The sequence below is a fragment of the Pseudorca crassidens genome, chromosome 14 (genome assembly GCF_039906515.1).
Source record: "Pseudorca crassidens isolate mPseCra1 chromosome 14, mPseCra1.hap1, whole genome shotgun sequence".
Classification (NCBI taxonomy): domain Eukaryota; kingdom Metazoa; phylum Chordata; class Mammalia; order Artiodactyla; family Delphinidae; genus Pseudorca; species Pseudorca crassidens.
This window is the reverse complement of record NC_090309.1, coordinates 71,582,011-71,600,282: the sequence shown is the minus strand read 5'-3', so window position 1 is coordinate 71,600,282 and position 18,272 is coordinate 71,582,011. Positions and strand designations below refer to the sequence as shown.

At 45.9% G+C, this 18,272-nt stretch overlaps 1 protein-coding gene across 5 annotated transcripts in view; it reads right to left on the bottom strand.

Moving 5' to 3' along the window:
• The window catches only part of CIB4 (calcium and integrin binding family member 4), a 91,486-nt gene that overhangs the window by 57,808 nt on the left and 15,406 nt on the right, over positions 1-18,272 (bottom strand). For all 5 annotated transcript variants that reach the window (XR_010934110.1, XM_067703495.1, XM_067703493.1 and 2 more), the window contains exon 2: positions 10,263-10,358. The gene's annotated coding sequence lies outside the window, so the exon portion shown is untranslated. The remainder of the gene's footprint in view (positions 1-10,262; positions 10,359-18,272) is intronic.

The window sequence follows — 18,272 nt, the reverse complement described above, 5'->3', positions numbered from 1 at the left end:
CATTCAAAAACAAAGGAACATCTTCCATGAAGCAAATTTTAGTCTCCATCCTAAAACGCAGACAGCTTGTAATCCTGAAATGTCATTTTTTTCCAGTTTAAAAAAACCCCACTTATTATAAACTCATTATAAAGTAATTTTATAATTCCAGGACAAAGGATAACAAAGAGAGAGATTGGGTGAAGGCTGATTTCAAAGTTGTGTCATGGGAGCCCTACTGAGACATCCAATCAAAACACAAAAATTATCAGATATGGGAATTTCCCAAACCTGTTCCAAACAGTGAAACATTGCATATTTGTTTTAAATTTTAGTTTAAAACATAGCTAAGCTCAAAAGCAAACAAAGAAAATTTCTAGACACCAGAAATGAAACAGAAACCTATAGCCGTAGAGGGTCAGAAAGGACAAACCCCAAAAAGAGTAGGAGAAGGCAATAGTGAAATCACCCCAAAAGAAGCCTTAATAATGCAGAGCCCTTACAGGACACTTGTGGAAAATAACTCCTATTGAAGATGAGCTCACAGACGAAAATTATAAAATATATGGGGAGGTCCAATGCCAAGATAGATATTCCACTGGCCCAACAAGTGGAATAATTCACACCAGAGGAACTACAGACTATCAAATGATTTGACAAGGGCCTTAAGAGTTTAAAGAGATAAAGAAGAGCCTATATAACAAGAGTAGAAAATTATGAAAGACAAGAGGATTTGCAATCTTTGACTATAATTGTGGGTTGTATATTTCTCTTTGTAGTTCTATTTCATTTCATACATTTTGAAGATTTATGAGGTGCATATACACTTAGAATTACTATGTTCTCTAGGTGAATTCATCCCTTTATCACTATGAAATAACCTTCTTTATCCTTGGAAATAGTCTTTGCTCTGAAATCTGCTTTGTAAGATATTAATACAGCCACTCCAGCTTTTTTTTGATTAGTATTAGCATGGTATATCTTTATCTAACCTTTCACTTTTAACCTATTTATGGCTATAATTAAAGTGGGTTTCTTATAAACAGTATATAGTGGGATCATACTTTAAGAAAAACCCAACCTCATAATCTATGCTTTTAACTGGGGTATTTAGACGATTTACATTTAATGTGATTGTTGATACTGTTGAGCTTAAATCTACCATTTTGCTATTTGCATTCTATGTGTCCCATCTGTTCTTTGTTCTTGATTTCCTCTTTATTGAGTTACTTTATGTGTTTTATGATTCCATTTTATCATAGGTCTACTTTATTCATAGGATATTATATGATATTTATTTTATCGTAGGTCTGCCTCATTCTTTTTAACCCCAATATAGCATTCCATAGTATGGATGTACCACAGCTTATTTAACTACTAATAGAAATTTAAATATTTTTTCAATTTTTAAATATTACAAAAAATACTGCAATTAACATTTTTATGCATGTCTCTTTGTGCCTTGAGTATTTCTGTAGAATCAAGTCTCAGAAGTGAAATTTCTAAGTCAAAGGATATGTACTTTTTCATTTTGATGGAGTCTGCCAAGTTTCCCTCCAAAAAAGCTGTATCAATTTGTTCTACCAACAAACAGCAATACCCTACATCCTTGCCAACCCTAGGTAGAATTTTCTTTTATTATTTTTTGTCATTCTACTGGGGGAGGTTGTCAGTTATTATTGTTTTAAATTTTCATGTCTCTGGTTTTTTATAATATTAAACATATTGATATATATTTATTGGCCATTTGTACTTCTTGGGTGAATTATCTATTGTTATGGGTTGAGTTGTGTCCCCTGCCCACCCCCCACCCCCCGCAAATTCATACGTTGAAGTCCAAACCCCTAGCATCTCAGATGTGACTATATTTGGAGACAGGCCTTTAAAGCAATAATTAAGGTAAAATAAGGTCATGTGGTGGGCCGTAAATTCAATGTGACTTGTGTCGTTTTAAGAAGAGGAAATTAAGACACAGATGTGTGTTCACAGAAGAAAGACTGCGTGAGGACACAGTGAGAAGGCAGCCATCTGCAAGCAAAGGAAGGAGGTCTCAGAAGAAATCAAACCTGCCAACACCTTGATCTTGGACTTCTAGCCTCTTGAACCATGAGAAAATAAATTTCTGCTGTTTAAGCCACCCAATATGTAGTATTTTCTTACGGCAGCACTAGCAGACTATACACATATTCATATATATCACCCATTATTCTCTTGGGCAATATATCTTTCTTAATGCTTTATAGGAGTTTATGATATATATAATAATATTTTAATTATATATATATATATACATACTTATATGCATAATAACCTTTTGTCTAGGTTGACAACATAATTTATCATTCAAACCAAACATCTTTGAGAATGAAAATGGGACACGAGGACAACAGATATAAACCAAAACTGTTCTGAGACAACTAGGGTATATGGCCACCATACTAACGTCTGTTATATTTGGGGCCAATTTTTTTCTCCAACTATACTAATTACTTTAAAATTTTAAATAGACTTTATTTTTAGAGCAGTTTTAGGTTTACAGAAAATTTGAGCAGAAAGTTCCCCTATTATTAACATCTTGCATTAGTGTGGTAATTTGTGACAATTTATGAATCAGTATTGATACATTTAATGACTAAAGGTCATAGTTTACATTAGGGTTGTTGCTCTATGTTGTACAGTTCTATGGGTTTTGACAAATACATAATGTCATGTATCCAACATTACAGTATCATACAGAAGAATTTCACTGCCCTAAAAATGCTCTGCGCCCCATCTATTAATCCTTCCCTTCCTCCCCCAGAACTTCTGGCAATCAGATTTTTTACTGTCTCAGTAATTTTGCCCTTTTCAGAATATCATAAAACTGGAGTCATATAGTATGTATCTTCTTTCAGTGAACAATATACATTTAAGATTCCTCCATGTCCTTTCATGGCTTGATAGCTTCTTTCTTTTTATCACTGAATAATATTCTATTGTAAGGATGTACCATAGTTTGTTTATCCACTCACCTATTGAAAGATAACATGGTTGTTTCCAGTTATTGAGTTATGAACAAAGCTGCTATAAATATTTGTGTGCAGGTTTTTGCACAAAATCTTCAACTCATTTGGGTAAATATCTAGGATTGGGGAAGATGAATTGTACAGTAACCTATGTTTAGCTTTTCAAGAGACTACCAAACTCTTCCAAAATGCCTGCACCACATTGCATTCCCACCAGCAGTGAATGAGAGTGTTCTGTGTCTCCACATTCTCACTAGCATTTGATGTTGTCCGTGTTTTGGATTTTAGCCATTCTAATAGATGTGTACTGGTATCTCATTGTTGTTTTAATCTGAAATTCCCTGATGACATATGATGTTAAACATCTTCTCATAAGCTTATTTGCCATCTGTATGTCTTCTCCATTGAGGTATCTGTTCAGATTTTTTGCCCAATGTTTAATTGGGTTGGTTGTTTTCTTATTATTGAGTTTTAAGAGTTCTTGTATATTTTGGCTACAAGTCCTTTATGAAATACGTCTTTCGGAAAGATTTTTCTCCTAGCCTGTGGCTTGTCTTTTCATTCTCTTAACAATATCCTTCACAGAGCAGAAGTTTTTAATTTTAATGAAGTCTAACTTAGCAATTTTTTCCTTCAGAGATTGATGTTGTATCTAAAAAATCATGGCCAAACCCAGGGTCACCTAGATTTTCTCCTATGTTATGTTCTAGAAAATTTATAATTTTTGTTTTACATTTAGATCTATGATACATTTTTGGTTAATTTTGTGAAGAGTGTAAGGTCTGTCTCTAGATGCACTGTTTTTGCACGAATATGTCCAATTGTTTCAGTACCATTTGTTGAAAAGACCACTCCATTGCCTTGCCTTTGCTCCTTTGTCAAAGTCTATTTGACTACATTTGTATGGGTCTATTTGTGGTCTCTTTAATTTGTTCCGTTGATCTATTTATTCTTTCATCAGCGTCATACTGTCTGGATCACTATAGCTTTACAGTAAGTCTTGAAGTCATGTAGTATCAGTCCTCCAACTTTGTCCTTCTGCAGTATTATGTTGGCTATTCTGGGTTTTTACCTTCCCATATAAACTTTTTTTTTTTAAGATTTTTTTTTTTTAATGTGGACCATTTTTAAAGTCTTTATTGAATTGTTACAGCATTGCTTCTAAGTTCTATGTTTCAGCTTTTTGGCCCTGAGGCATGTGGAATCCCAGCTCAAACCTGCAGATCAAACCTGCAGTCCCCGCATTGGAAGGCAAAATCCCAACCATTGGACCACCAGGGAAGTCACTCATTCTAACATAAACTTTAGAATGAGTTTGGTTTTATTTTTTTGTGGTTTTTTTTTTGCGATACGCGGGCCTCTCACTGTTGTGGCCTCTCCCGTTGTGGAGCACGGGCTCCGGACACGCAGGCTCAGCGGCCATGGCTTATGGGCCCAGCTGCTCCACGGCATGTGGGATCTTCCTGGACCAGGGCACGAACCCGTGTTCCCTGAATCGGCAGGCGGACTCTCAACCACTGCGCCACCAGGGAAGCCCCAGAATGAGTTTGTTGATATCCACAAAATAACTTGCTGGGATTTTGATTGTGTTTGCATTGAATCTAGAGATCAAATTGGGAAGAACCAATATGTTAACAATTTTGAGTTTTCCTATTTATGAACATGAAATATTTCTTCATTTATTTAGATATTCTTTGATTTTTTCATTAAAGTTTTGTAGTTTTCTTCATATATATCCTACACATATTTTGGTAGATTTCTACCTAAGTCTTTTTTTCTTTCTCTTTCTTTCTTCTTTCTTTCTTTCTTTCTTTCTTTTCTTTCTTTCTTTCTTTCCTGTGCTAATGTAAATCGTGTTGTCTTTTTAATATCAAATTCTATTATTCACTGCTGGTATATAGGAAAGTAACTAATTTTTGTATATTAACCATGTATCCTGAACCTTGCTATAATCACAATATTATTTCCAGTTTTCATTAATTCTTTGTGACCTTCTACATAGACAATCATGTTATGTGCAAACAAAGACAGTTTTATTTCTTCCTTTGCATTCCATATGTCTTATTTCCTTTTCTTGTCCTCTTGCATTAGTTAGGTCTTTCAGCACAATATTGAATAAGACTGGTGAGAGGGACATCCTTGTCTTGTTCCCAATCTTAGAGGAAAAGCATCTAATTTGTCACCATTAAGTATGTTAATGTTTATTACTTTTTAAAACATGGAAATAAATTTTAAAAACTAATTTAAAATACGTCTCTATGTTTTCTAGATTTTGTGTTTTGCTTTAAAAGAGCTTCTCTATTCCAAGGTTATAGAAATATGTCCCTATATTTTCTTTATGTTCTTCCAGTAATTGTATAGGTTTGTTTTTTACCTGCACCTCTTTAATCCATCTGAAATTTGGTTTGCATATAGTGTGAGGTAAGGGTCTGTTATAGATAGATTCTATAGATTAGCTGGATCAACATTCATATCAATGCCCTTCTGGTATGTCTTCCTATATTGCAGACTATCTTGAAGATAGGATTCCAGATGTAATGGAGATTCCCCCAGTTGGATGCCTTCAGAATCTGCCACAGCTCCAAGCCAGTGACTGAGCATGAAGAGGAAACTAGAGTGTGGCCATTTCTCCCCACATAGAATAACTCTTCCATGGGCAATCTTGTAGTAGCCAAGACTTTCTCAAAGCTGCATCACAGTCTGAAGCTTTTCCTACCCAATCTTCTTTCTTGTTCCCTTTCTTTTCACAGATGTCATACCTAAATTACAGTCTGAAGACTTTCCCTGCTGCTCCTGCTCCTTCTTCCCTTTATCTTTTTTTAAAAATTTTATTTTTTATTTATTTATTTTTGGCTGCCTTGGGTCTTCTCTGCTGTGCATGGGCTTTCTCTAGTTGCGGTGAGTGGGGGCTACTCTTTGTTGTGGTGCACGGGCTTCTCATTGCGGTGGCTTCTCTTGTTGCAGAGCACGGGCTCTAGGCGCACAGGCTTCAGTAGTTGTGGCATGTGGACTCAGTAGTTGTGGCTTGTGGGCTCTAGAGCGCAGGCTCAGTAGTTGTGGCGCACGGGCTTAGTTGCTCTGCGGCATGTGGGATCTTCCTGGGCCAGGGATCGAACCCATGTCCCCTGCGTTGGCAGGTGGATTCCCAACCACTGTGTCACCAGGGAAGTCCCCCCTTTACCTTTTACATGCAGTGTCCCAACAAATCTCCTGTCCTTCTAACTCCATCTTGGTGTCTACTTTTTAAAAGACCTAAGCAGATACAACTCACATGAAGCTTTGAGTTACCTGGAGAAAAAGGCAGCCCATCTTCCATTTTACTGGGGCAGATCCTGGCAGAGGTGCTGTAGTTTTGGAATAGCACCCATGGCAAAAGCTTCCTACTATCTGGAAGCTTCCAGACTGTAGCAACAGCATCTCCTTCAGTGGTTGAATTCTGCACTGTGGCTTTGGAAGTCATTCTGGTAAGCTCAATCTAAATCCTTTTCCTCTCTCTTCACAGTTCTGGCAGCTATACATAACTTCCAATTCCTTTCTGATGAAAATAGTAGAATGAATTCTCTTTTCAGAAATTAAAACTATCACCAATGTAGCATCTAATTTAATTTCTTCCAAAGTGGGTAATCTATTGTCTCAAAACCATTCTTGACTCGTCAGTCTTTTCCTAATGATTTAAAATGCCCTTCTCACATACGCTAGATTTCCATGGATCTATTTCTTTACTCTGTTCCATTGTTTGGATTATCTGTTCAAACATCAATATCACTCTGTATTGACCACTTTACAGTAAATGTTTATATGTTGTTCTTACTGTGTCAAAATTCTCCTGGCTCTTCTTATTCATTTTTTTCTTCTAGATGACTTTTAGAATTTGCTTTTAAAATTCTATTTTTTTTAACTTTTACTAAAATTTTTATTGGGATTTCACTTAATTTATAGATTAATTAGGGCAAAATTTACTTGTCTACAATATTAGATCTTCACCAGGACTCATTTATACTAGGGACTGGCTAAATGGCTTGGGAGTGGGCTTGAAGCTTGAAGGCACAGGCCTGTACCTGCTAATTAACTTGGCCAAGAGTAGCTCATAGGTGTCTTAGAGAGAGCAAGTAAAGTTTTGCAGAATGGTGGGAAAGCAAGCCAGGCCACCTGGAGTCAAGGAGTGGTTTGATGATGACACACTGAAGGATAAATAACCATCTTATATGTAAGTGGGGGGGTACTTTAGGCCATGTACTCTGGCTGAGGGAGGGACTCTGGGATCATAAGCTCTTCCATGAGGAGGCCATCTCCATGTACTGATGTAACTAAAAAGGCCCCCAAATCCTGGGTGGAATCAAGATGGGACCAAAGAGGAAACAACACTGAGGACTCCAGAGAACTTGGAGCCAGGGGAGAATGGAGGAAAATATCCTGTTTCTGGTTCCTTGGAGACCAGGGTAACGGAGGGAAAGCCTGGCAGGTGATATGGAAGAACAGAACAGACTAGTAAGGGAAGACAGTCTTCTCGGAGAGTCAGGAAAAGAAGAACAGCCTTGGAAGAGACTGGATGTGGGCTGGAACAAAGTTTACAGAGTTGAGGCATCCCTATACAAGATTCACCTGCAACGGTGACCACAGATGAGTCCTGTGTCCAACTAGCAAGATTCCCTTCATCAGTTCTTCACCTGCAGGAAGAAGTTTCAATTCCTCTCGATACCAATGGCTTGGATGTGTATTGTTATTGCTGAGTTATTGCAAGTGGAGAGTGAGGGTCCATGGGGGTTATAAACTCCTTCATAGAACCAGAGCTTCAAGTCCTGGCTGGTGGCAGAGAAAATGTCAGAGAAGGCAGGTGCAAACCCGGCACCTGTTCAGAGCTCTCCTACTGAAATGTTCTCCAGAGGTCTTCTGGACTGATCCAAGGTCTTCTGTAGCCATTTGGGTCCCTTTAGCCACTGCTGAGCTCCAGAATGGATCTTTTCTCTTCTACCTTTTTATTAAAAAAAAAAACAAAACACGTCTGGATAGTACTTCAGAGTTTATATTCATTATCACACTTGGCCTCCTAAAAACACTATGATTTAGGTGTAGCTATCATTACTGATGGGAAAACTGAGGCTCAGAGAGATTATCTGACTCACCAAAAGGCACAAAGCTACTCAGTGACAGAGTCATTCATTTACTCAGCAAATGTTTCCTGAGGCCTTACTGTGTGTCCAAAACTCTGGAGGTCCAGCGCTGAAAAGAACCTGTCCAAGTCATCAAGGAGCTCCCAGCCTAGTGGGCAGACAGGCTCATGAACAGGTAATTTTAAAGCAATATTATTGCCTTGCTGGTGGTCCAGACCAATCGAGAGGTTATGCAGAAGAAAGTCCCCAGGAAGGCCCAGCAGAGTCTTCCCAGACATAGAGGCAGCATTTGAGCTGAGACTTGAAGAATGACTAAGAATTTTCCAGGGGCAACAGTGGAGACATTGTATTCCAGGAAGGAACAGCAGGGGCAGAGGTACCCAGCAGTGAGAGGACGCAGAGGCTTCTGGAAAACTGCAGGCTGTTCTAGATCACACGGTGGCAAATGGCGTGCGAGGTGGCCCAGAGACGGAGACTGACTAGGCCTCAGGGGCATTCATTCCATGGCTAAGGAGTGCACCAGACACTACCCTAAGCACATACTAACTCACAGCATCTCCCCCTCGTCTAGGCTGGGACCCCTCCCAGCACAGCTTACACTCCAGAGCCCCAGAGAGGCCAGGCTGAGGCTGCCCGTGTGGGACTTTGTCTGTGTCCTCCCTTCCCCCACTGTTCCCCCTGAGACCACACCATTCACAAATCCTCCCCTTGGGGGCTGCACCCCAGGGACCGCCCCCAAACACCTTCTTTACTAGTTTCAGTCACTTACAGACACTTGACACCATGCTATGTTTGTATTTGTTCGCTGTTCGTCCCCTTCCACTAGAATATGGGCTCCATGAGGGCAGGGACCTGACCTATTTTATTCCCTGTGCCCGCTCATGCCTAGAAAGGTGCCCGGCACGTGGTAGGCACCCAGAAGATATCTTGCTGAATAAACGATCTCAGTGACTCCTCACAATGACCCAGTGAGGTAAAAATTATCAGACCATTTTACAAATGAGGAAACTTGCCTAGGTGACACAGTGCACAGCACAGCCAGGCTTCCAAACTCTGCCTGTGTGGCTCCAGACCAAAGCTTATACTGTAAACCCAAGCCCGTGTTTGCCATTTCCAGAAACTTCCAGGCTATTTCACACCTCCTCAGTGCTTCTTTTGCAAAGAAATGTCCTTTCTCCCTACCAACCCCTCCCACATACACACACACAACTGACCAACGCAATGCGCCTGGAGCCCCTCTGCCCCCTGGACGGGTTCCTGGTGGCTCTATCTCATGTTTGTTTCCTTTTTCTCTTCTGTGAAACGCTTTAGGGTAAGACTTTGCCTTATTCATCTTTGCTTCCCTAGCACCAAGTGGGGCCCTGGCAGAAGGCTAGCAATCTGTGAATATTTATTAAATGAAAAGAAGGAAGAGAGGGAGGGAGGAAGGAAAGAAGAGAGAGAGGAAGGGAGAAAGGAAGGAAGGAACAGAGGGAGGGAGGGAGGAAGGAAGGAAGGGAGGGAGAGAGAGAGGGAGGGAGGAAAGGAGGACATGAGCAGGGCCATGGGGATTATAGTCCAGCCCTGGCCCATCAGTGCCAGTGCTCTATTGCCCCCAGAGGCCCAAAGTCTGCCTGTGGGAGCCTCTGGTTCATAAATGTTTGCTGATTGACATAATATCACTAACTTATATTTGTAAGTCCTTCAGCATGTACAGGACAGTTTCACATAACTTGGTGGTGTAGGCAGAACAAATAACATTATTTTTACATCCCCTCTCCCCGGAATGGAAATATGGCAGTCTCCCTAACAGCCGTCCTGTTCCCTTCACACTGGGCATCAGCCGTGTTGTCTGGGTAGGGTAATCCCACCCCAGTTCAGGGGTCTCAAGGCAGCTTGGTCCAGTGGAGAGAGATCTGGATGGGGAATCCAGAGATCTGGGATCCTAATTCCAAGTGAGCCATAACTGGTGGAGTGACCTTGGGTAGGTCCTTCCTTCTCCAGGCCTCTGTTTCCTCATCTGTGACATGAGGGACCTGAACTGTCAACAGATGATCTCCAACATTCTTTCTGGCTCTAGGATCCCCATATTTCTGAGACTTTAAATTGTCTGGTGCAGGAAGGCAGCCAAGAGTACTGGCCAGGGCCCAGAATGAGCATGAATACCTGGGTTCAAATCCAGGCTTACCTCTTACCCCCTCTGCGCTCAGTCACCTGGTCCCTCGGGGCCTCAATGTCTTCACTGATATGATGGAAGAAAATTCCTCTTGCCCAGATTACTCTCCTGGTGAATAAAGGGATAAAACATGATAAGGATGAAGAAAAGATAAAACCCTTACCTTTGCCGGTCATTTGTGAGTATTTGCTCCAATCCAGACATGGTGGTAAGAACTTGACAGACTGTCTGATTCACTCCTTAGTCCTGTAGGGTGAGAATTGTCCCCAGGGATGACAACTGACCCTCTGGGGAGCAAAGACCTGACCTGCAGGTTTTCTCATTTCTTTGGTGTAAATATTCTGCTGTGGCCCTTTTCAAGCTAACCAGCTTCATACGACTGAATGAGGAATTGAAAAGAAATACACACAATTGGCTTTTGGGAGCTAGAGCGAGCCAGCCCCATGCATCCCTGATTACATCCGCTTCATTTATGAGAAAACTGAGCTTTGGTAACATGCCCCAGTTCACACACTCAATACTAGCAGGGGCGGGATTGGAAGCTGGGCTTGCTTGCCTGCATACTCACTGCGCCTTCCCCTGTGCCACACCAGTGCTCCGCGCAGCTATGGGATGTCTGTGCTCATGGAAAGAGACTGGACGTAGAATTAGAAGGTGTCAGTTTGCAGCCTGGCTCAACCACCTTCTAGCTGTGAGACCTGGCAGCACTTAGCTTCTCTTAACCTAAGGCCTCAGTCTCCTCATCTGTGAAATGGAAGCAAATGCACAGTGCACACCTTTTCTCTGTGGCTCGGACAAACACTGCTGTGCTTTGTGACAGAACAGCTCAGTCTCAGAGCAGAAGCAGCCAGCCCCGCGAGGGAGCCGACAGGGAGTTGCTGCTCATCCAGGGAGCCTATCTGCTCTGAGGACCTGCTTCCCCCAGACTAGGGGCTCACCTCCTCCACCTTTGGCTTGAGGGTCTGTAGCCAAAAGCAGGTGGAAGCATCCTTCATCCTCAGCGGGCTCCTGCTTGAGTCCTACCAGGCTCCGCCCCCTCAGCTTCCTAACTCCTAACATTCCAGTGCCAGGCCCTCCCTTCTGCCCCTCCTCAGAGCTTAGACTGGGCAGAAACCAGAACCCTTCCCAGAGCTGCTGGAATCCTGCGCCTCATAAATCAGGATGCATCCTGAGCTGTGGGACCAAAGGAACACTCTGGAAAAGTGAGTGACTCCCCTGGTGATCATTTCCACACATCATCCCATACCCCACTGAGCCCAGACCCCTCCCCAGGGTCAAGCTGCCTTCCAACACCACCCCTCACTAACGATATTTGGGCTCACGCCTCCCTCTCTTAGCACCCAAGCAGCGCGGGGTGGAAAGAGATCTGAGGCGGGGCTCAGGCTCCTGGAAACCATGCCCTGCTCTGTGGCATGACCCAGAAGGGAGGTCAGCTGACCTCTCAGAACCTGCCCTCACCTGGCCTGGCTGACGTGGAAGGAGGGAGCAGTCTATCATCACCTTTGTAAGAGGAAGACATTGTACTCTGTGCAGACCGAACTTATGCCCAAATCACGTGCATTCACACACACACACACACACACACACACACGCACACGTGTGTATGCACTCCCATCTATTCCCACCCTGGAGCATCCTTGAATTTCAGAGATGCACGTTGTGATGTGGACCCTGGTCCCACAAGAGGCAAGAAAGAGATTTCTGGGTGACCCGAATCGCTGGGAGCACGTATAAGGAATCAGAGGGAAAAAACACAGGCTGGAGGAAACAAAACATAGGAGGAGGGATTTCCTGAGTGGAAGGGGTCGTGAAACTGACCTGGGGTAGGGCAGGGGTGAGGTGCAGGCAGCTTCCCTGGAGTAAGTCTCTGGCAGCGCCGGCAGCTGGGGCTTCAGAGAGGGCGGGTGTGCCCTGCTGCTGAGGGGCTGACTTAGGATCTGAGAAAGAGACCATTCCTTCTGAGCGACTAGGGGAGCTCAGCTCTGGCCTTAGACAGAAGGATGGAGGGAAGGAGGGGAATGGTAGGCCAGGATGAGGCCTGGAAGCCCTCTCCAGTGGGCTGGTCCAAGCAGCTAGGCAGAGTGACTCGTTGTCTGGGCCAGGGTTGTCCTTGCTCTGGTTTGTCTGTGGTGTCATTCCAGTACTTTCCTTTAAGTATTTGCCTGAAGGGTGGTCTGGGAGAGACAGGCTAGGGATGGGCAGAGTTCAGAAGCAGTGGTGTCCTTGGGTGGAAATGTGTCACATTTTCTTGGCATCCAGGGGAGAGGTAAAAGGTAATGAGAGGGATTTTCTCTCTGTGGGAACCTGAGCTGAGAAGAGATTCAAAGGAGGGTGTCCAGTAGACCAAGTTGCATTGACCCTGGTGAATTAACCATTATCCCAGACCAGGCCTTGTCAGGCTCTCAGAACTAACCCAACCCATAGACCCAACTTGCCAATCAAAATCCCAAGAGTCAGGAATATGCAGGTCAGCCTTGGCCAATGTATTCAACCGTAATGTGGGCTCTGAATGCCCCCACCTGCACTTGGCTACCCCAGCTTGGCCCTGGACCCCTATACAGCTGAGGCTATGAGCGTGGGATGTGTGCAAAGTCTGAGGGCCACTACATCCTAGCCATGGTGCAGCCCAATGACATTCCCGGGCCACACTAGAGCATGGGGCCTGGTCCCCGGAGCATTTCCAGATTCAGGGCCTCTCCCCCACATGGTGTTGGACAAGCACTGCCCCCCTGGCTCAGGGCTCCTCTTGCCCCCCACCCCTTTGGCCCCCATCTTTGGGTGGAGTGAGTCCATTTCATTACACTCACCCAGACTGCCCCCCAGGGGTCACCTGCAGGCCTCGGTGGGCACTGAGAGTGCTGGCAAAGCTGGCGATCCCACAGCTCCCGACAATGGCTTGGCTGACTTCCTTAAGCTCAGATGGTGAGCTTAAGGCTGAGGGAAGCTTCTGAGAGTTGCCCCCAGATCCTGCCCCTGAAAGGGGCTTGGCCTCTCCCAAGGCAGATGCGGAATCTCTGAGAGAATGTAGGCCTCCGCCAGTGGAACGTCAGGGCTGATGAGGACGCTGCAGACCTCCCTGTCCAACCCACACACCATACAGATGAGGACCCTGCGTCCTGGACTAGGTCACAGAGATGGGTTCCGGGCAGACTGGGGCCAAACCTGGGCTTCCTGTTGCTCATTCTTCCTATTACAGCTCATGCTACCACTCCCCAGCCCCTGCTCAGATATTAATACACAGGAAGACTTTCTGGGCCCGGGTGAGGACCTCCGCCCCTCCCCACTCCCCAGGATGAGCATTGGTGGGGGGCAGGGTGAACTCTGGCCAGGGCAGGAAAAGTGCTGTCTAAACACGCAGTGGGGCCTGTGTGTCTGGCTCGCTGGCTGTCACCCGGGCCAGGTGGGCCTCTGACACACAGCAGGAATTTTCCATTCGCGCATCCTCTGGCTGGTCGGGATCCAAGGCACTTTTAAGCCTTTGTTTTTTCATTCCCGTTGTCTCCCCTGCCCCATGAAGATGCACCCTGTGGTCCAGAACATGAGTCCCTAAACTCTCAGGAAGGCTTCAGTGAGACTCACCCAGGAGCCACCTGTTAGTGCCTAAAATCTAGAATTATCAAATGTAGGAGCAGGAAAAGTGCTTTTTAAAAATCTACATGCATGATGAAATTAAAGTTCCGAAATAAGGGTGACCTGGCCAAGATCACTCCACCATTAAGTGGTGAGACCAAGATCACAGGTTTGTCTAACCCTGACACTATTATATTTCCATAGTCCCAGTTTCCCAAGGTTAAGAGCCAAGGTCAGCGAGAGACGCTCGAAGCCACGTGAGGGAGCGCCAAATGTGAAGCTGCCTGCAGGAGCAGAGCCATCCGTATGGGGAAACTGCTGGATCGCAGAAGCCTCCAGAACGGGCAGCTGAGCTGCCCGGGACACCTGCTTCCCCGCGCTCCTTTTCCCAGCCTGCAGCAGCTCCAAAAGCGCCTTCCCAGAGGTAAGGCCAGTGGGCAGCGGCCCCACCCTTCTAGGGCCTGTGACCCCATCCAGCATCGCGGTGATGAGGGTATTTCCTGGGTTGGGGCAGACTTGGCCTTGTGTCCAGGGCATTCCTTGGGCCTTGACGTGGTGGACGTGTGGGGAATACAGACTGGGAGGCTGGGCCCACATATTGGAGACTAGCCGTTCTTGAGCCTGAATTTTTTTTTTTTTTTTTTTTTTTTACTATTTATTTGTTTATTTGGCTGTACCAGGTCTTAGCTGCGGCATGCAGGATCTAGTTCCCTGACCAGGGATGGAACCTAGGCCCCCTGCTTTTGGAGCACGGAGTCTTAACCACTGGACCACCAGGGAAGTCCCGAGCCTGAATCTTGTGGGATCTTTGTCAACAGTGCAGGGGCTCCAGGGGGCCGCCACAGGCAGAGGTGTATCCCCAGGGCAGTGTGCCTGGTGGTCAGAGCAATCGCTTTGCCTGCAGGGCAGGTTCACAGCCAAGGGGAAAAGACTGACTGTCCACGTCGAATGGCGTTCTGCAGACCCCTCCCTGGGACCCTGGGAATGTTTCCTAAAGTCACAACCAACTCCCCAGAGAGTGGGTCCTCACAAAGCTAGACCTCAAGGAGCCTCAGCCTTGTCCAGGGAGGTTGACAGATGGGAAGGAGGTGACAGGGAGACCTGGAGTGCCATTTGGCTTGTGTAACCTCCTACCTCCATGAAACATGAAGAGAGAGGGCCCCGGTTATAAACTCAGCATTTCCCGAAGAAGTTCTGTGAAATAGAGCCAAAGAGAGTTAGAGAAAAAAAAAACATCTCCATGGTCAAATAAGCTTGGGGAACCGGGTTAAATCAATCTTACTTCCTCAGACATATTACACATTTCCTACACATCTCCTAGAGCAGTTGTTCTCAGCCAGGGGCAAATTTACCCCCCGCCGCACATGTGGCAATGTACTGCGACGTTTTTAGCTTTCACAACTGGAGGGGTGCTACTGGTGGATGGAGACCTGGATGCTAAACATCCCACAATGCCCAGGATAGCCCACCACAAAGAAGTGTCTGGTCCAAACGTCAACAGTACTAAGACTGGTAGACCCTGCGCTAGAGCACGGCGCACTCCCAGGGCAGGTGTCCAGGGCCCACAGTGCAGAGAACAGTTGTCATTTTGGGCCAATCAGCACCTGCCCCCCTTTCCTATGTTTAAGGGTTTCCCCTGTCTGCTGAAGCAGAGGCTGCCTCCCAGTACAGAAGCTGAAAGTGTAATGTGAAATTCACATTGTCCCCGCCTCTCTTGAGCTAGGGCGCGGGCACATGACCTCACTCTACCCCTAGACCGTGATGCAAGGAAGCCCAGAATATGTAGGTTCTACTCTGATGTGAGTGGTGGCAGCAATGGTGGCAGCAGCCACCATCTGTTTTCAGAGGCTTCAATGGTGGCAGTTCTAGAAGCGGCTTCCAGGGCTGGTGGAGCCAGTGGCACAAGTATAAAGCACTAGTTCAGCAGCGGCAGCAGTGGGGCTTCCTGGGGCCAGGCATACAATATGACTTTGGGCATTGTCCCTGGCTGCTCTGCCCTTGGTTTTCTGACCCTGCAGGAGATTCTTTGAGCTGCCCAAGGTCCTTAGAATAAATCCCTTTTAAGCTTAAATTAGCAGAGCTGGCTTCTGATGCTTGCAAACAAGAACCAACGTTGAGTGATGCTTAGAATTTCCCAAACACACTGGAGCGCAGGACTTTTTCTTTTGCAAAACATCTCAAGACACCATTGTTCTATAAGCATCCTTTGAGGAACACTGGCCAAAATGACAGTCGAATGGGGATTCACATAACCTCTGCTCTAGCCGGAACCAGACCACTGCTGTGGCCCACCCCTACCCAAGGCTACGACGCTCAGCGCCGCTCTCCCGGTCCTCGATGAGTCAGGGCTACGCACATCTACCCTCCTCCCCCGTGACAACGAGAGTTGAGAATAACCACAGCTGGCTGCAGCCTCAAGAACCAGAACATAATCAAGGTTTGGAAATGATTGGGCTTGTCGGAAGGTGGAAGGAACTGAAATATGGATACGCAAAGTGTTGTTTGATTGGGCTGGTGGTATGTTTAAAAAGAAACTTGAGGTTTTGAGAGTATGTGGCATCAGGAAGGAAAAGAGGAGACCTTGAGGGGAGGTCAGAGTGAGTGAAGAGTGAAGCTATTTTAGGGAATGTTCTGCCTGGACTTCATGGAAGGTGCTGAGCAGGGTTTCAGGTGTGTTTAAAGAGAGCAATTTTAGACTCATTTAGACTCATTCATTTACTATGGAATTCAGACACTGAGCAGGTGCTGGGGAGACAGTGTTGAACCAAACAGACACACCGACCTGCCCCTGCCCTCTTGGAGTTTACGGTCCAGTGGCGGAGACAGACATCACATACTTGAGGTACAGCTGGTCTTTTCATTATGATGGTGTTTTGTCATTGGGAAGGAGAGGACCACGGCATGAGGGGCCTAACCTCCCTGGGGTCAAGGAGGACTTCCTGGGGAAGGGACTGTCAGAAGAGCAGGTGTGCGCCAGGTAGACACAGGGGCGAGCCCGGGCAGAGGTAGGGTTCGTGAGGAGGCCAAGATGGAAGGAGCATGACAAATTGGGGACCTGAGAGAAGGATCCAAAAGTCCAGAGGGGCAGGGTAAGTGGACTGCCAGGCCAGGCTGGAGAAGTAGGGGGTGCGGATCCGCAAGACCTCCCTGCAGGCCACACCGAGGGGCCAGGTCTTCATCCTAAAAGTGATGGGAAACATTCAAGAGTTCATACTGGAGCCATGTGACACAGGCTGAGGGGAACCTGAAGCTAGAAGACAAAAATGACGTGGCTTCTCCATTGGCTGAAGTTGATGAAGGGAACCGGGCCTCAGATAGGGATGAGCCTCCAGGTGAACTAAGAAAAGGAGGTGAAAGGGGAAAGCACAGACTTTGGGAAGCACCTCTGGTGTGCTCAGATCATGTGCTGGGTGTTTTACATGTGCCTTTACATTTACAGCAGAGCTGAGATAACCATAAAAGCAGCCCTGGTCCCACACAGAACTGGAATGCATGCTTTCCCTCCCCCCTCCTTCCCCCTGCATGCTGTTCAGGCCTGAAGACTGTCAGAGAAGTTCCGGCAGAAACAGGCAGGGTCCTTGAGAAGCAAGACGTCCAACCTACACTGCTGGGCAGTGCCAGAAAGTGGGGGGGGGGGGGGGGGGGGAAGGAGTCTTAGAAACCTGGCTGGTCCAGCCACCCCTTTTATAGATGAGAAAACTGAGGTCCAGGGTTCAGCAGCAGAGCTGAAAATAAAGCCCAGATCTTCGGCTCCTCGACCAATGCTCTCTCTGCTGTTCCAGGTGTGTGTATGTGCGTGTGCGTGCACACGCACGTCACACACATATGCCTGTGTGGCTGAGACGAGGCCATCCGTCTCTCCATCCATCCATAATCCAGGCTGGCCATGATGTCGGCCTGAATTAAGATGTTTATAGAAATGAAAAAAAAATGCTTAGAAAAGAAGTTGATCTCTACATGGAGGGGAGTGTCCAGTTTCAGAAGGTTAATATCTTGATTTTTTTTAATCCCTTTTCTATTTTTTCAAAGAGGATTTGGTGTTCTCAGACCCAGCTGGGAGCTTAAGAAAACAGAGTGGTGTTTCTCTGCCTTTCCCTGCAGCTCTGGGCCTCCCTTACTGGACCTGCGGACAGGGAAGCTTGGATCCTGACATTGGCTCAGGCCAGCCCTGTGCCTCATTTCCCTCTCTGTACAGGGGCACCAGGCTTCCCTTTCTGCATCCCTCCCCCGACCTGGTGGAGAAGGTTGGTCCAGCCTGAGAGTGAAAGGGCTCAGACACAGGAGGTGAGAAACAGGACTTACAGTTGAAGGTGTTCAGGGGAACTGACCTGGCAGCTGAGGAGAATCACAGGCCCTGAGGGAGGTGTGTGCGGACAGAAGAGGCAGATGCAGAGACCGTAGTGTGTCTGAAAACCCAGAAGTCCCACCTCCCCCACTTACCGTCTGGGTGGA